At 36.9% G+C, this 13638-nt stretch overlaps 1 long non-coding RNA gene across 1 annotated transcript in view; it reads left to right on the forward strand.

Annotated features, from left to right (window-relative positions):
• LOC134471394 (uncharacterized) overlaps window positions 1–11864 on the forward strand; it is a 118821-nt gene extending 106957 nt beyond the window's left edge. Inside the window, exon 3 of the long non-coding RNA XR_010040853.1 lies at window positions 11485–11864. This is a non-coding gene — a long non-coding RNA (uncharacterized LOC134471394). The remainder of the gene's footprint in view (window positions 1–11484) is intronic.
• The last annotated feature ends 1774 nt before the right edge of the window (window positions 11865–13638 follow it).

Here is a 13638-nt window from a genome sequence, read left to right on the forward strand (position 1 = left end):
AGACCCAGCTTAGAATCCAGGAATGGTGTGGAGTGAGGAATCCTAAGCAAGAGAGGAGATATGCCCTGCTGATCCAAGAATGAACTGGGCTGAGAGAAACCAACTGGGAATGCAATCCTGGTGCTATAACAGGAACAGATAAAGCCTCAGTGTGGAAGCTGGAGCCTGCGCCATTGGAAACCGCAATTTGGGTTTCCTGCCACCGTGGCTGCGTCTGAATCGGCTTGGCAGTGAAACAGATGCACGAAAGCTCTGAGAACGGGAATCAGTGAACGGAGTTGACAGCGGAATGGGTAGGGAGCCGTGCATCGACCTGTAGTGAGTGAGAGAAACTGGGACTCTTCCACAATCTAGGAGGCTCCAACAGAGGACATTCTGGGACCAGGCAGACTGGCCGGAACAGAGTGCTGTAGTGACTTCAGTCACATATCCCCCTCTCAAGTGGGATTGAGGAGCAGTGCCTAGCTTACATGATGCTGCTGGCTGAGACCCAGTAGGCTAGCACAGGCCAGGTCCCAGTGCCTGAAGGTGACCTGGAGGTGCGGGCCCTGCATAGGCTGCCCAGTTCTTAACTCCCTGGTGCGCTGCAGTGGATGGGAACACCTAGCCAGTGCAATTCAATCAGACTGTGGCCAACAGGGAAGAAAGCTGGGCCTCCATATGCTTGCATATCTAAGGAACAAAGAATATGGGAAGAGGCAGCAACAAGAAAGGCCCCTTAGCCCCCAATCCTAAGAAACAGGCAATAGCAGATACTGCACCAATAGACATAAAGCGCTATCTCCAAAGCCTCATAGACGAGTTCAGGAATGAAGTTATTAATGACCTGAAGCTAGACATAAGCAGAATAGTTAGAGAAATGCTAAGCACCACCCAAGAAAAAACAGATGGTGGAGTGGAAGAACAGAAAAAGAGGGGAGAATTATTTGATGGAGAAAATAGAGAAAGCATAGAGTATGTGAAGCAGGTTCAAAGAGATTGCCAGGAAACTAAAACCTCTATCGAAAGTTTGCATAACAGCTTGAAAGAAACTAAGGATAGATTATCTGAACTGGAGGCCAGATTTGTAATGTGGGAGCATGGAATGAAAAACTTCTTAAAAATAACAAAGAAACAAACAGCAATAATACAAAGACTAGAAGATGATAAGAGGATCTATAACTTAAGAACATAAAAGAAGAGGTAGGGACACAAACAAATGAACTACAAAAGCTACTCACAGAAATAATCCAGGAGAATTTTCCTAAATTAGGAAAAGGTAAAGATACTCAGATATATGAAGCATTCAGGACCCCAGTCACCTACAACCCAAACAGAGCTACACCCAGACATATGATAATCAAAATCCCAGAAATCCAATATAAGAACAGAATATTAAAAGCCGTCAGAGACAATAAACAGATCACTTACAAGGGAATACCCATCAGAATTACAGCAGACTTCTTGGCACAAACCATCAAATCACAAAGAGCCTGGGGGGAAATAATTCAAGCTTTGAAAGATAATAACCTCCAGCCAAGATTGATATATCCTGCACAACTATCCCTGGAAATTGATGGAAAAACAAGGTGCTTCCAGGATAAAGAGGAACTAGAGGAATATGCAACCACCAGTTCAACTCTACAGAGAATACTGCAGGATATTCTAAAAAAGAAAAATACGAAGAATCCAGAAATAGTGGCAGAGAGGCCACATGAATGGAGCAGAAAAGAAAATGAAGAAGACAAACTGATAACTAATGTCAGAAAAAGAGCTCAACAGAAACGAGGCAGAGAAGATTGGATGATAGGAGCAGCTATTTTGGAGAAAATGACATCATAATAGGTAATGCTGATTTAGTATCATCTTGTTTTGAAGTCTCATCAAGCTTTTGCTCTTCTGTCTCCATTGGTCTTAGCATGTTTTATCTTACTGGAATTTATTATATGTGATAGTTTAAACAAAAACTTTTATAGACAAGGAGATTATACAGAAACCATTGTTCATTTTCTGTTAGTTGGTTCTAAATACCCTGTAATACTCTCATTCTCTTGAATGGTTTTACATTGTTTTGACATATTTGATGCTACAGTATACAAAGTTATACTCAAAGATTTCAAGGAAAGAGACAATATGGTAACTACTTTTATGTTGGGATTATCTTGTGGTGAAACACTATTTTGCCTAAATGGTTATGTTTTGATCTGCGCTGTTTTGTTGTTATGCCCTCTTTTATCTCAATCTCCATTTTATTATTTACTTTTTTATTTTTATCCTTTTAATTAAGGGAAAAAATAAAAAATAGTAGGATATATTATAGTAACCCACTTTGATTTACTATTAACTTGATTTGAAGCCCTGTATTGCTCTCACCATCTTGTTTTGACTGATGTCCTCTATTCTGTTTTGCTTGATAGTACCAAGTTCAAAAGTATAGGCAACAGCTGTGAAGATAGTGGAATTCATTATGACGCCCATTCTGGTTGACTGTTACCTACTTTTGAAGACCTGTAATGTCTCCAATGTTTTGGTTTTATTGGTTTCGTTCTTTACTGTTTTGTTCAATTTTATTATAACTGATGATATAGGCAATTCTATTAGAGATAGTGGGAGGCATTATGGTAACCATTGTTGATCACCTTGTATTATGTTTTTACATTATCTATTATGTCCACCCTTTTGATTTGACTGACTCTGTTCTGTTATGTCACATTTGGTTTTACTCTCTTCCAAAAAAAGTAATAACTGTGGGAGCAAACAACCCCAAAATGTGTGATAGTCATTGTACAAAAGAGAGGAAAAGAAAGTGCTCTAAACGATATAACTGCATGTATATTTAAGTATATAAGATAGACAATGATATCGCTGAGTTTTGTTGGATCATTGAACAGAACTGTTTGGTCTCACTGTTTGAATGTCCACTATATAAGATTTAATTTTGTAACTTGAACAAATATTTCTAAGATGACAATATGTAATCCATTAACTAGTGATTTTCTACCGTTTATTTTTTTCTGAAATTCTGTATAACTTGTACCCCTTTTCTGCTTTTTTTTTCTTTTTCTCTTTAAATAAAATTTAAAAAAAAAATGAGCACCTCCCTAGATAATACTCTACTCCGGCCACTCTTGGCATCCCACAGTGGCCGTGAGTCTTCTGTTCTATGAAATAGATGTTTTTAGGTTTGATGCCTAAGGAGGGTCATGCAGCTTTTGTCCTTCTTTGGCTATTTTACTTAGCATAGGATCCTGAGATTCACTCTTGTTATCATAAATAGCAAGATTTCCTTCTTGAAGATACAATATATGAAAGACTTTGAGAGCTGGCTTCTAATATTCTGTTTATGTCATGAACTTGTTTAGCCTCAAAAATAAAGGATTTTCTCTGCTAAAGAAATGATCCTTCTTTTTTTCTTTGCTTGGGGCCCAGGATCCGGCTTTCTGTGGGTCAGGTAAGTCCAGCGGAGGCATGGAACTCTCCTCTTCACCTGGGGCCAGGCTCTGCTCCCTGTTGTTCCAGTAAGACAAGCAGAGGCAGAGAACCCCGCCGTAGGCCAGCAAACTGTTTTCTTTGCCTGGGGCCCAGGATGCCGCTTCCTGTGGAAATCAGTGAGTAAGGAGGGAGCAGGGAATTTTGTCCCAGCCTGGGTGACCTCTCTACCCCACTTGGAACAAAACTTGAAGCTCAAAAATATAGGAAAATGACAAAATGAAAGAAGAAAATGCAGTCTCAAACATCCAGCCCATCCCAAGAAAGCCTAGGAGCCATGTGCATAGAAGAAAATATATGCCACATTCCTGAAATACCTGAAATAATAGTAACTGAAATAAAGAAGCAACTTTGGGAAGCCTTAAAGGAAATCAAACTAGAAATAATCTCTCAGGTTAAAGAAGAAATGACAAAAGAAATGAAGGAGATGCTGAACATATCTAAAGAAGACAGTTAAAAAATTGGAGGAGATAAACAAAAAGATAGAATCCCTGGATGAACAATATAAGATACAAAGAGAATATATAAACAGATGCAAAGAGATACACAGGAAATCAAAAACTCCATCGAAAGTTGTAAAAACTGCCTCAATGAATGTGAAGATAGAATTTCAGACCTTGAAGACAAGATTGCAGCCAGTGAACAGGAAAGATCTTTTAAAAATAACAAAAAGTCAGGAAATAACAATTCAACAGCCGAAGATGACGCAAAAAGGAACAACATAAGGTCAATAGGGATAAATGAAAAAGAAGGGAACAACATAAAGGATGTCAAAAGGATATTTAGAGAAGTAATAGCTGAAAATTTCCCAAACATAAGACTGGAAACTGATATCAAGATCAGTGAAGCATATAGAACTCCAAATAGCCACAACCAAAAAAAAACTACACCCAGACAAATAGTAATGGCCATCCCAGAAATTGAACAAAAGAATAGAATATTAAAAGCTGTAAGAGAGAAAAGACAGATCACCTATAAAAGAAAACCTATCAGAATCACAGCAGACTTCTCAGCACAAACAATAAAGTCAAGAAAAGCATGGAGTGAAGTATTTCAGATCCTAAAGGAAAATGATTTCCAACGTAGGCTGATGTATCCTGCAAAACTGTCCTTCAAAATGGATGGAGAAATAAGATACTTCCATGACAAAGAACGGCTGAAAAACTACATGATCACCAAGCCAACCCTGCAAAGAATACTGAAAGACAGCCTAGATACATTTAGGAAAAAACCACTAAACAAAGCAGATTAAACAGAACTGAAAGACAAAGATGCAACAGCAGAAAGATAACACAACAATAAACCAACATATAACAGTTATAACCATTAATGTAAATGGTCTCAATGCACCAATTAAAAGAAATAGACTGGCAGAATGGATCAAGAAACAAAATCCAACCATATGTTGTCTACAAGAAAACCATCTAACCCAAAAGGATACCGATAGACTGAAAGTCAAAGGATGGAAAACAATACTTCATGCGACAGGAAACCTCCCCCAAAAAAGCGGTTGTGGCTATTCTTTTTGCAGACAATGTGAACTTCAAGCCAATAATGATCAGAAGGGATAAAGAAGGTCACTACATACTGGTTAGGGGAAAACTCCAAGAGGAAGAGATAACTGTCTTAAATATATATGCACCAAATCCCAGAGCACTCAGTTATATAAAACAAGTACTAATAGAAATGAAAAACCAAGTTAACAGTGACACAATTCTAACAGGAGATCTTAACATACCATTGACACCAATGGACAGATCAACCAGACAGAAAATCAGCAAAGAAAGAAAAGAACTGAATCACACCTGTAAACAAATGGACTTAATAGACATGTACAGAGTATTCCACCCAATAACAACAGAATACACATTTTTCTCAGCAGTACATGGGTCATTTTCTAAAATGGACCATATATTAATTCACAAAACATATCTAAATAAATGCAAAAGGGTGGAAATCATCCCTTGCATGCTATCGGACCATAGCGCTATGAAATTAGAAATTAACGATAAAGATACTACAAAATTGCCACAAACACATGGAAACTGAATAACACACTCTTGAGTAATCAGTGGGTCACAGAGGAAATCAAAGAAGAAATTAAACACTACGTACAAGAAAATGAAAACACAAATACAACTTACCAGAATCTGTGGCATGCAATGAAAGCTGTCCTCAGAGGAAAATTTATTGCACTGAGTTCACACATCAGGAAAACAGAACGAATACAAATAAATAACCTGATGTTACACCTCAAATATCTAGAAAAAGAAGAGCAAGTCAAGCCCAAAGCCAAAAGGAGAGAAGAAATTATAAAAATCAGAGCAGAAATCAATGCAATAGAGACTAAAAAAAAAATCCAAAAAATCAATGAATCAAAGAGTTGGTTCTTTGAGAGAATAAATAAAATTGATAAGCCCCTAGCCAACCTTATTTTAAAAAAGGGAAGAAAAAGCTCAAATTCATGCAATAAGGAATGAAAGAGGAGAAATCACTACAGACCCTATAGAAATACAGAAAATCATCAACACCTATTTTGAAAACTTCTACTCACAAATCTTTGATAACACAGAGGAAATGGACAGATTCCTAGAAGCATATGACGTACCAAAGCTAGGTCATGAAGATGTAAAACTACTGAATAACCCAATTTCTATTAATGAAATCAAAATTGTAATAAAATCCTTACCTACAAAGAAGAGCCCAGGCCCAGACGGATTCACTGCAGAATTCTACAAGAAATACAAAGAAGACCTAATGCCAACACTCCTCAAACTCTTCAATGAAATTGAAAGGGAAGCAATCCTTCCTAAGTCATTCCTGGAAGCAAATATTACTCTAGTACCAAAACCTGAGAAAGACCCAACTAAAAAAGAGAACTACAGACCAATCTCCCTAATGAACACAGATGCAAAAATCCTCAATAAAATATTGGCAAATAAGATGCAGCAAATCATCAAGAAGATCATACAGCATGACCAATGGGAATTCAGCCCAGGCATGCAGGGATGGTTCAATATACGTAAATCAATAAATGTAATACACCATATTAATAGAGCCAAAAGTAAGAACCACATAATCATTTCTATAGATGCAGAAAAAGCTTTTGATAAGGTCCAACATTCATTCATGATAAGAAGCTTGCAGAAAATTGGAATAGATGGTCTTTACCTCAATATAATAAAGGCCATTTATGACAAACCAACAGCCAATATCATACTAAATGGCCAAAAATTGAAGCCTTTTACTTTAAAATCAGGCAAAAGACAAGGATGCCCCTTATCACCACTCCTATTTAATATAGTGCTGGAAATACTAGCCAGAGCAATTAGATAAGAGAGAGAAAGAAAAGGCATAAAGATAGGAAAAGAAGAAGTTAAGCTATCATTATTTGCAGATGACATGATACACTATATATAAGATCCACAAAACTCCATTGAAAGACTGACAGATATAATAAATAAATTTAGTAATGTAGCTGGCTATAAAATCAATACTCAAAAATCAACAGCATTCCTATACACTAACAACAGAGTCACAGAAAGAGAAATAAGAGAGCCACACCCTTCACACTAACAACCAAAAAATGAAATATCTAGGAATTACTCTCATGAAAGAAGTGAAATACCTTACAGGGAAAATTATATTACACTGAACAGAAAATGGAAAAACATCCCTTGCTCATGGATAGGAAGAATAAATATTGTGAAAATGGCCATTCTCTCAAAACTTTTATACAGGTTCAATGCAATTCCGATAAAAATACCATCAACATACCTCACAGAACTCGAGAAATCACTCCTAAAATTCATCTGGAGTGAGAAGAGACCTAGAATAGTAAAGTCAGTTCTAAGCAGCAAAGGCAAGGCAGGAGTTATCACAATCCCTGACTTGAAATTATATTACAAAGTAACTGTAGTAAAATCAACATGGTACTGGACCTAAAACAGAGCTGAAGGTCATTGGAATAGATTAGAAGATACAACCACAACTGCAAACACAGTCCACCACCTTATCTTAGATAAAGGGGCCAAACAGGTTCACGGGGAGTATGACAGTCTCTTTAATAAATGGTGCTGGAAAAACTGGCTCTCCATATGTCAAAAACTAAAGCTAGATCCATGCTTATCACCATGTACTAAAATAAAATCTAATGGATCAAAGATCTAAATATTAAAACAGAAACACTAAACCTATTGGAAGACAAACTGGGTAAAAACCTTGAAGATATGAGAGTAGGTAGAGAATTCATTTACAGGACTCAAACCACACGAGAAATACTTCCCAGAATCAATAACTGGGATCACCTCTTATTAAAAGTTTCTGCACGTCAAAAGAAGTCTCCAGTGTGTTGAAAAGAAAACCCACAAACTGGGGAAAAGTCTTAGTGAACTGCCCGTCAGACAAAGGACTTCTGTCTAAAACATATAAAGATTTTTTAAAAATCAGACACCCAAAATTCAAAGATCCAATCCAAAAATGGGCATCTGAGATGAATAAACAATTCTTACATGAAGAAACAAATGGCAAATAAATATATGAAAAAATGTTCATCATCATTAGTCATTAGAGAAATGCAAATCAAAATCACACTGAGATTTCATCTCACTCCAGAAAGAATGGCCAAGATCAAGAAAACCAACAACAAATGCTGGAGAGGCTGTTGGGAAAAAGGAACTCTCCTACATTGTTGGTGGGAGTGTAGACTAGTGTAACCATTGTGGAGGTCAGTCTGGAGATTTCTCAGAAAATTAGGACTGGAAGCCCCATTTGACCCAGCTATGCCACTTCTAGGCATATTCCCAGAAGAACTGAAAGCATCATACCACAAAGATATATGTGCACCCATGTTTATAGCAGCACAATTTGTAATTGCCAGATCTTGGAAACAGCCTAAATGTCCATCGACTGAAGAATGGATAAAAACATTGTGGTATTTTTAAACAATGGAGTACTACTCAGCTATAAAGAATGACCGCATTGAGACATTTATAAATAAATGGATGCAGCTTGAGACCATACTCATAAGTGAAATAAATCAAACTCACATGTATAAATACCGAATAGTTTCCCTAATGTAAGAAATGATAAGAATACATAGAAGTATGTGGTAATCATGATTCACAATCATATTGGTTTGAAGCCATATAATGTTTTCACTCATTAACCGCAATGGTTTTAACCTGAGTTGTTCAATTCTAGTATCTATGATAGTACGAATAGCTATTTTGAAGAAAGCAACACAACATAAAAGCTAGTGCTGATTTAATATCATCTTGTTTTGAAGTCCCATCAAGCTGTTGTACATCTGTTTCCACTGGTTTTAACATGTTTTATCTTACTATATTTCACTATATGCTGTAGTATAAACAAAATTCTTTATAGGCAAAGAGATAATATAAAAACCATTGTTTGTTTTCTATTAACAGGTTCTAAATACCCTGTGATTCTTGCATTCTCTTGAAAGGCTTCACACTGTCTAGATATGCTTGATATTATAGCATGCGAAGTTACACTCAAATAATTTAAGGAAAGAGGCACTATGGCGACTACTATTATGTTAGATTATCTGGTGATGAAACACAGTGATGCTTAAATTGCTCGGTTCTGTCCTGCGTTGTTCTATTACAATGTCCTCTCTTATCTCAATCTCCCCCCTATTTTTAAATCAATCTATTTTCTCTCATTTTTTTAATTAAGGGAAAACTAAATTAAAAAATAACGGGACATATTATTTTTTGTTATCCTATTAACCTGACTTGAACCCCAGTATTGCTCTCCCCATCTTGTTCTGTCTGATTATTATATATTCTATTTTGTTGATAGTATCAAGTTTAAGGGTATAGGCAATCACTTTGAAGGCAATAAGATATACTATGATGCCCAATATGGATTGACTATTATCCTTTTTTTTTTTTGAAGTCCTGTAAGGTCCTCAGTATAGGTTTTATTGGTTTTATTCTGTACTGTTTTGATCAATTCTATTATACCTGATGATATAGACAACTCAGTTTAAAAATAGCAAGAGGCACAATGGTAACCACTTTTGATCACCTGGTATTCTATTTTTGCATCATGTGCTATGCCCACCCTTCTGTTCTGACTCTGTTTTGCTTAGTCACATTTGTTTTTATTCTCTTCAAAAAATAATAAGAACCGTGAGAATAATAAAACCCTAAAAGTCTAATTGTTACTGTAAAAAAGAGAGGAAAGTAAGGTGGACTAAGGGATATAACCGCAGGTATGTTCGAGTGTGTAGGATGGAAAACCATATAACAGCTTTTATTGGATCATTGAACAGAACTGTCTCCAATTTCACTGTGTGAATGTTCACTTTATATGCTTTAATTTAGTGATATGGACAACTGTTTCTGGGAAGATAATATGTAACCTACTAACTGGTGATTTCATACTGTATTTTTTTTTCTAGAAATACTATATTATTTGCACCCTTTTACTGCATTGTTTTTTTATGTCCTTTTTTTCTTCTCTCTTTAAATAAAAAAAGAGATGATCCTTCTGCTGGACTGGAAATGATGGTGTATCTCTGAAATTTCAGCACCCAGGGAGGCAAAGGCTGGAGCATCCCAAGTTCAAGCCTGGTTTGAGCAACTTGGTGTGACCCTGTTTCAAACTAAAAAGTGAAAAGGGGCATGGGGTACAGCTCAGTGGAAATGCCCTGAGCTCCCCCCACCCATACTGCAGGAATCCTTTAAGGATCCTTCAAAATGAGGTATGAATCTGCGTTGGCCCCAGTTTTGATAGGGAGAACCGTGTGGCCAGAGCAACCAGCAGATTCAGCTATACAGGCAGTTCTCACTCTTGCTCTGTAAAATTTTAAGAGTGGTACAATGTTACCTTTCAACTTTTACATTATTAACTAATTTACATCACATATGTTGTATTATTTATAATATAAATATGGTTATACAAACATGATACTAATTTTTAAAATACTGTTTCTATTATCACATGCTATGAAACAACAATATCCAACTCTCCACGTGGTCCTTTGATGCTCATTTTTGCGCACTGCTACATTTAATTTGCAAGCCATCAGAAACACATATCTATGGGGTGAAAGATAGAAAATTAGAATATCTAGTGTGCGTCGTACAAAATTGTGAATCAGTGGAACTTATGTAAAACTTCACCAACATTTCAAGATACTATACTTAATTCTCTTATAGAAAATTTGTTTCCAAATTTAAAGTTAGAAACTCACTGGAATAACTAAAAAAAAAAAAAGCAATACATAACTTTCTAGATTTTTAGTACGTGTGTGTGTGTAGAATTGTGTGCAAAGTGAGATGTGTGTGCTGATCTACAACCAATAAAATCTCACATATATTAAAATAAAATAAGAAAAAAATATGTAGAGAAAATCAGCTCCATTCAACTCTACTCATACCTAAATTGTTTAGGATTCAAACCCTTTTGGATTCATGGTGTTGTCACTGTTAACTTTATTCTGAACCACCAGTATTCATTTTGATAGTTTGCCTTTGTGTGCAATATTCAAATGGCAACTATTTACTAATTGTGTTTTATAGTAACTTGACTGAGATAATTCAGAAACCATATAATTTATCTATTTAAAATGTGCAAGTGAATGATTTTGATGCATTTTTAGAGCTGAGCTGTCTTAACACTCAAATTTAAAGATTTCATCTCCAAAGGAAACTTCTTATTTGTACCTAGAAAGAGCCCCTCCATAATTTCCCCTCAAACTGCAAGCTCTATGCAAGGTCTGGTCTGCTTCGTATTACTATGTAATCTATATGAATGAAATTATATTTTTTTATGGTTGCCTTCTTTCACTTGGGCACTGTGTTTTCAAGGATCCTACAATACAGTAGCTTGTATCAGTATTTCATTCATTTTTATTTAAATTTGTTTTAAAAGCCACCTTTAAAGCTCACATTTAGAATGGTAAGCAGTGTTTCTGTGTGGAAAATCTCCCACCCCAGAAATATAATCACTAAATGTGTGTTTAACTTTCTTTTTTGCTTTCAGAAACAGTACTGCCAAGTGACCTCCACCACTTTGAAAATCAACATTGAGTCCACTTTAAGGGAATGTGTCTTGACAAATAGTTCTTTGTTCCATAGAAAGTAATGGAAGGACTCTTGTAATATGAGAGGGGGTGTAAGCCTTTGAAAATAAAACAAATTTTTTTGTTGCAAGAAATAATTTTGAGAGGAGCCCTTCATATCCTTATGCATATGAATTATACGGTAGAAATCAAAGGATCTACAGGGTCTTGCAGTCTACAGAGGACAGAAAGGAAGATGTCTTGAAAATTTAGCAAAACAAGATACAGTGCTTAATGCTCTGCATACTTTAAGTAATCTTTATAATACCCCATGAAGGAGGAAATATCATCTTCATTAAGGAAAATGAGCACTGGGATGAGAAGTGGCTTGGGGAGTACCCCAGTCTCCCTTGCTTGACCTTGTCCTGTGCTTTACCTTGGTTCAGCTCCTTTCTATCAGTCTGATTTCATAAAATCTGCATTTCATTGACTGCCATGGTCCAAATGTGTTCCCCAATTCATATGTTGAAACTCTATGGCTAATGTGGTGGATTGGAAGTGATTCCTTCTTGATAGTGGAAGCCTTGGGGATAGGACCAGGGCCTTTAAAAGAGGATTTGCAGAGTGTATTTGTTCACCTTTGCCTACCTACCATGAAAGGACACAATATTTGTTACGTTTTACATCTTCTGCCCTGTGAAGTTTAACAAGAAGCCCTCACTTGACACAGGGGTCGTCAGACTCCCAGCCCCCAGATTTCTGAGAAGGTAAATTTTTGCTCTTCAAATTGTCTAATATCGGGTGCTTTGTCAGAGCCACATGAACAGACTAAGACATGTACTGGGAAGTTAGGGCCAGCACCGCATGTCTTGAAATGTTGCTTTGTATGGTGTTTGTGTATTCTGTGGCAGAGCAGAGAGGCTTTCTAAATCTCCTACATACTCTGCTGTCTTCTGTGTTGTGAGGTCACAGCCTTGTTATTCATTCTGGCCAATTTTAGTTGGAGTGATAGTGTAAGGTTCTCAACTCTCTCATCTCTTTCACTTTTTATTGTTTATTGATTCATTTTAAATATACATAATTATCACTTTCATCATAGGGACTTTGTACCTGTATGTGACTTACTGAAATTCCTTTTTTCCTCATTCCCTTATCTTCCTATAATTCCCTCTTCCCCTCTTTATTTACAAAAGCTTTGTGTCTGATTTTCCTTTTCTCATTTTTTTTCATTTTTCATCCTTCATTTTTCCCTACTCTCTCCCTAATTATCATTCCCCAATGAGCACTTTCTTTCTATTTCATAATATCTAATGTACATTGTGGTCCTTATTTACATTTTCAGTTTCTCATATCGTAGAAACAATGCAATATTTATACATGTGTGTTCTATTTATTTCACTTAAGAATATGGCCTCAAGGTCCATCCATTTAACTATAAATGTCTGAAGTTTATCCTTCTTTATGGCTGAGTAGTACCCCATTGTTTAAAAAAATATGGGGGAGACCAAGGTGGCAGAGCAGTAAGCAGCAAAGAAAGAGGCTCTTGGAAAGTGGTCATCCAAGGCTGGAACACAGCAAAGTAAGGAGGACAAGAAGAAAGGAAGTGGGTTCCCTGGACCAGAAAGAATCTGAAGTGCAAATTGAAGCCCACTGAAAGGGTGAAGAGAGAATCTTCAACGAAGAAGGAGGTAGCTGCTTGTGCCTTCTCACTGTGTGAGAGGAGTGGTTTGAATTTTCAGTCATATGATGACAGTGAAGGATGATAACCCTGGAGGCCTCCTTGGTGAGACGAAGCAGCGGAGGGGAACAGATGTGAAGGGCTGCACTGGCTGGGCTCAGGCCTCCTGTGGTGGATAGCAATTGGCCTGAAGCCACACTGGAGATAGGACAGCTGAGTCAGAACTCAGAACTGCTGCAGGTGCATCTAGTGGCTCCTAGTGGGGTTCAGACCCATAAAAATTGCTCAGATGGTGGCAAGCCAAGTGAACCTGATCTCAGCCAGAAAGTTCAGGCTACCTGAGATTATCCACCACACTGACAGAAAATTACTGCTGGCTCACTTGGATAGACTGCCATGGATTGGGACTCTTACCTCCACCAGAGAAAGTGGAGACAACCTGGAAATGAATTTTGTC

This window comes from Cavia porcellus, unplaced genomic scaffold (genome assembly GCF_034190915.1).
Source record: "Cavia porcellus strain 051 isolate PalLab524CR breed Dunkin Hartley unplaced genomic scaffold, mCavPor4.1 scaffold_18, whole genome shotgun sequence".
Taxonomy (NCBI): Eukaryota; Metazoa; Chordata; class Mammalia; order Rodentia; family Caviidae; genus Cavia; species Cavia porcellus.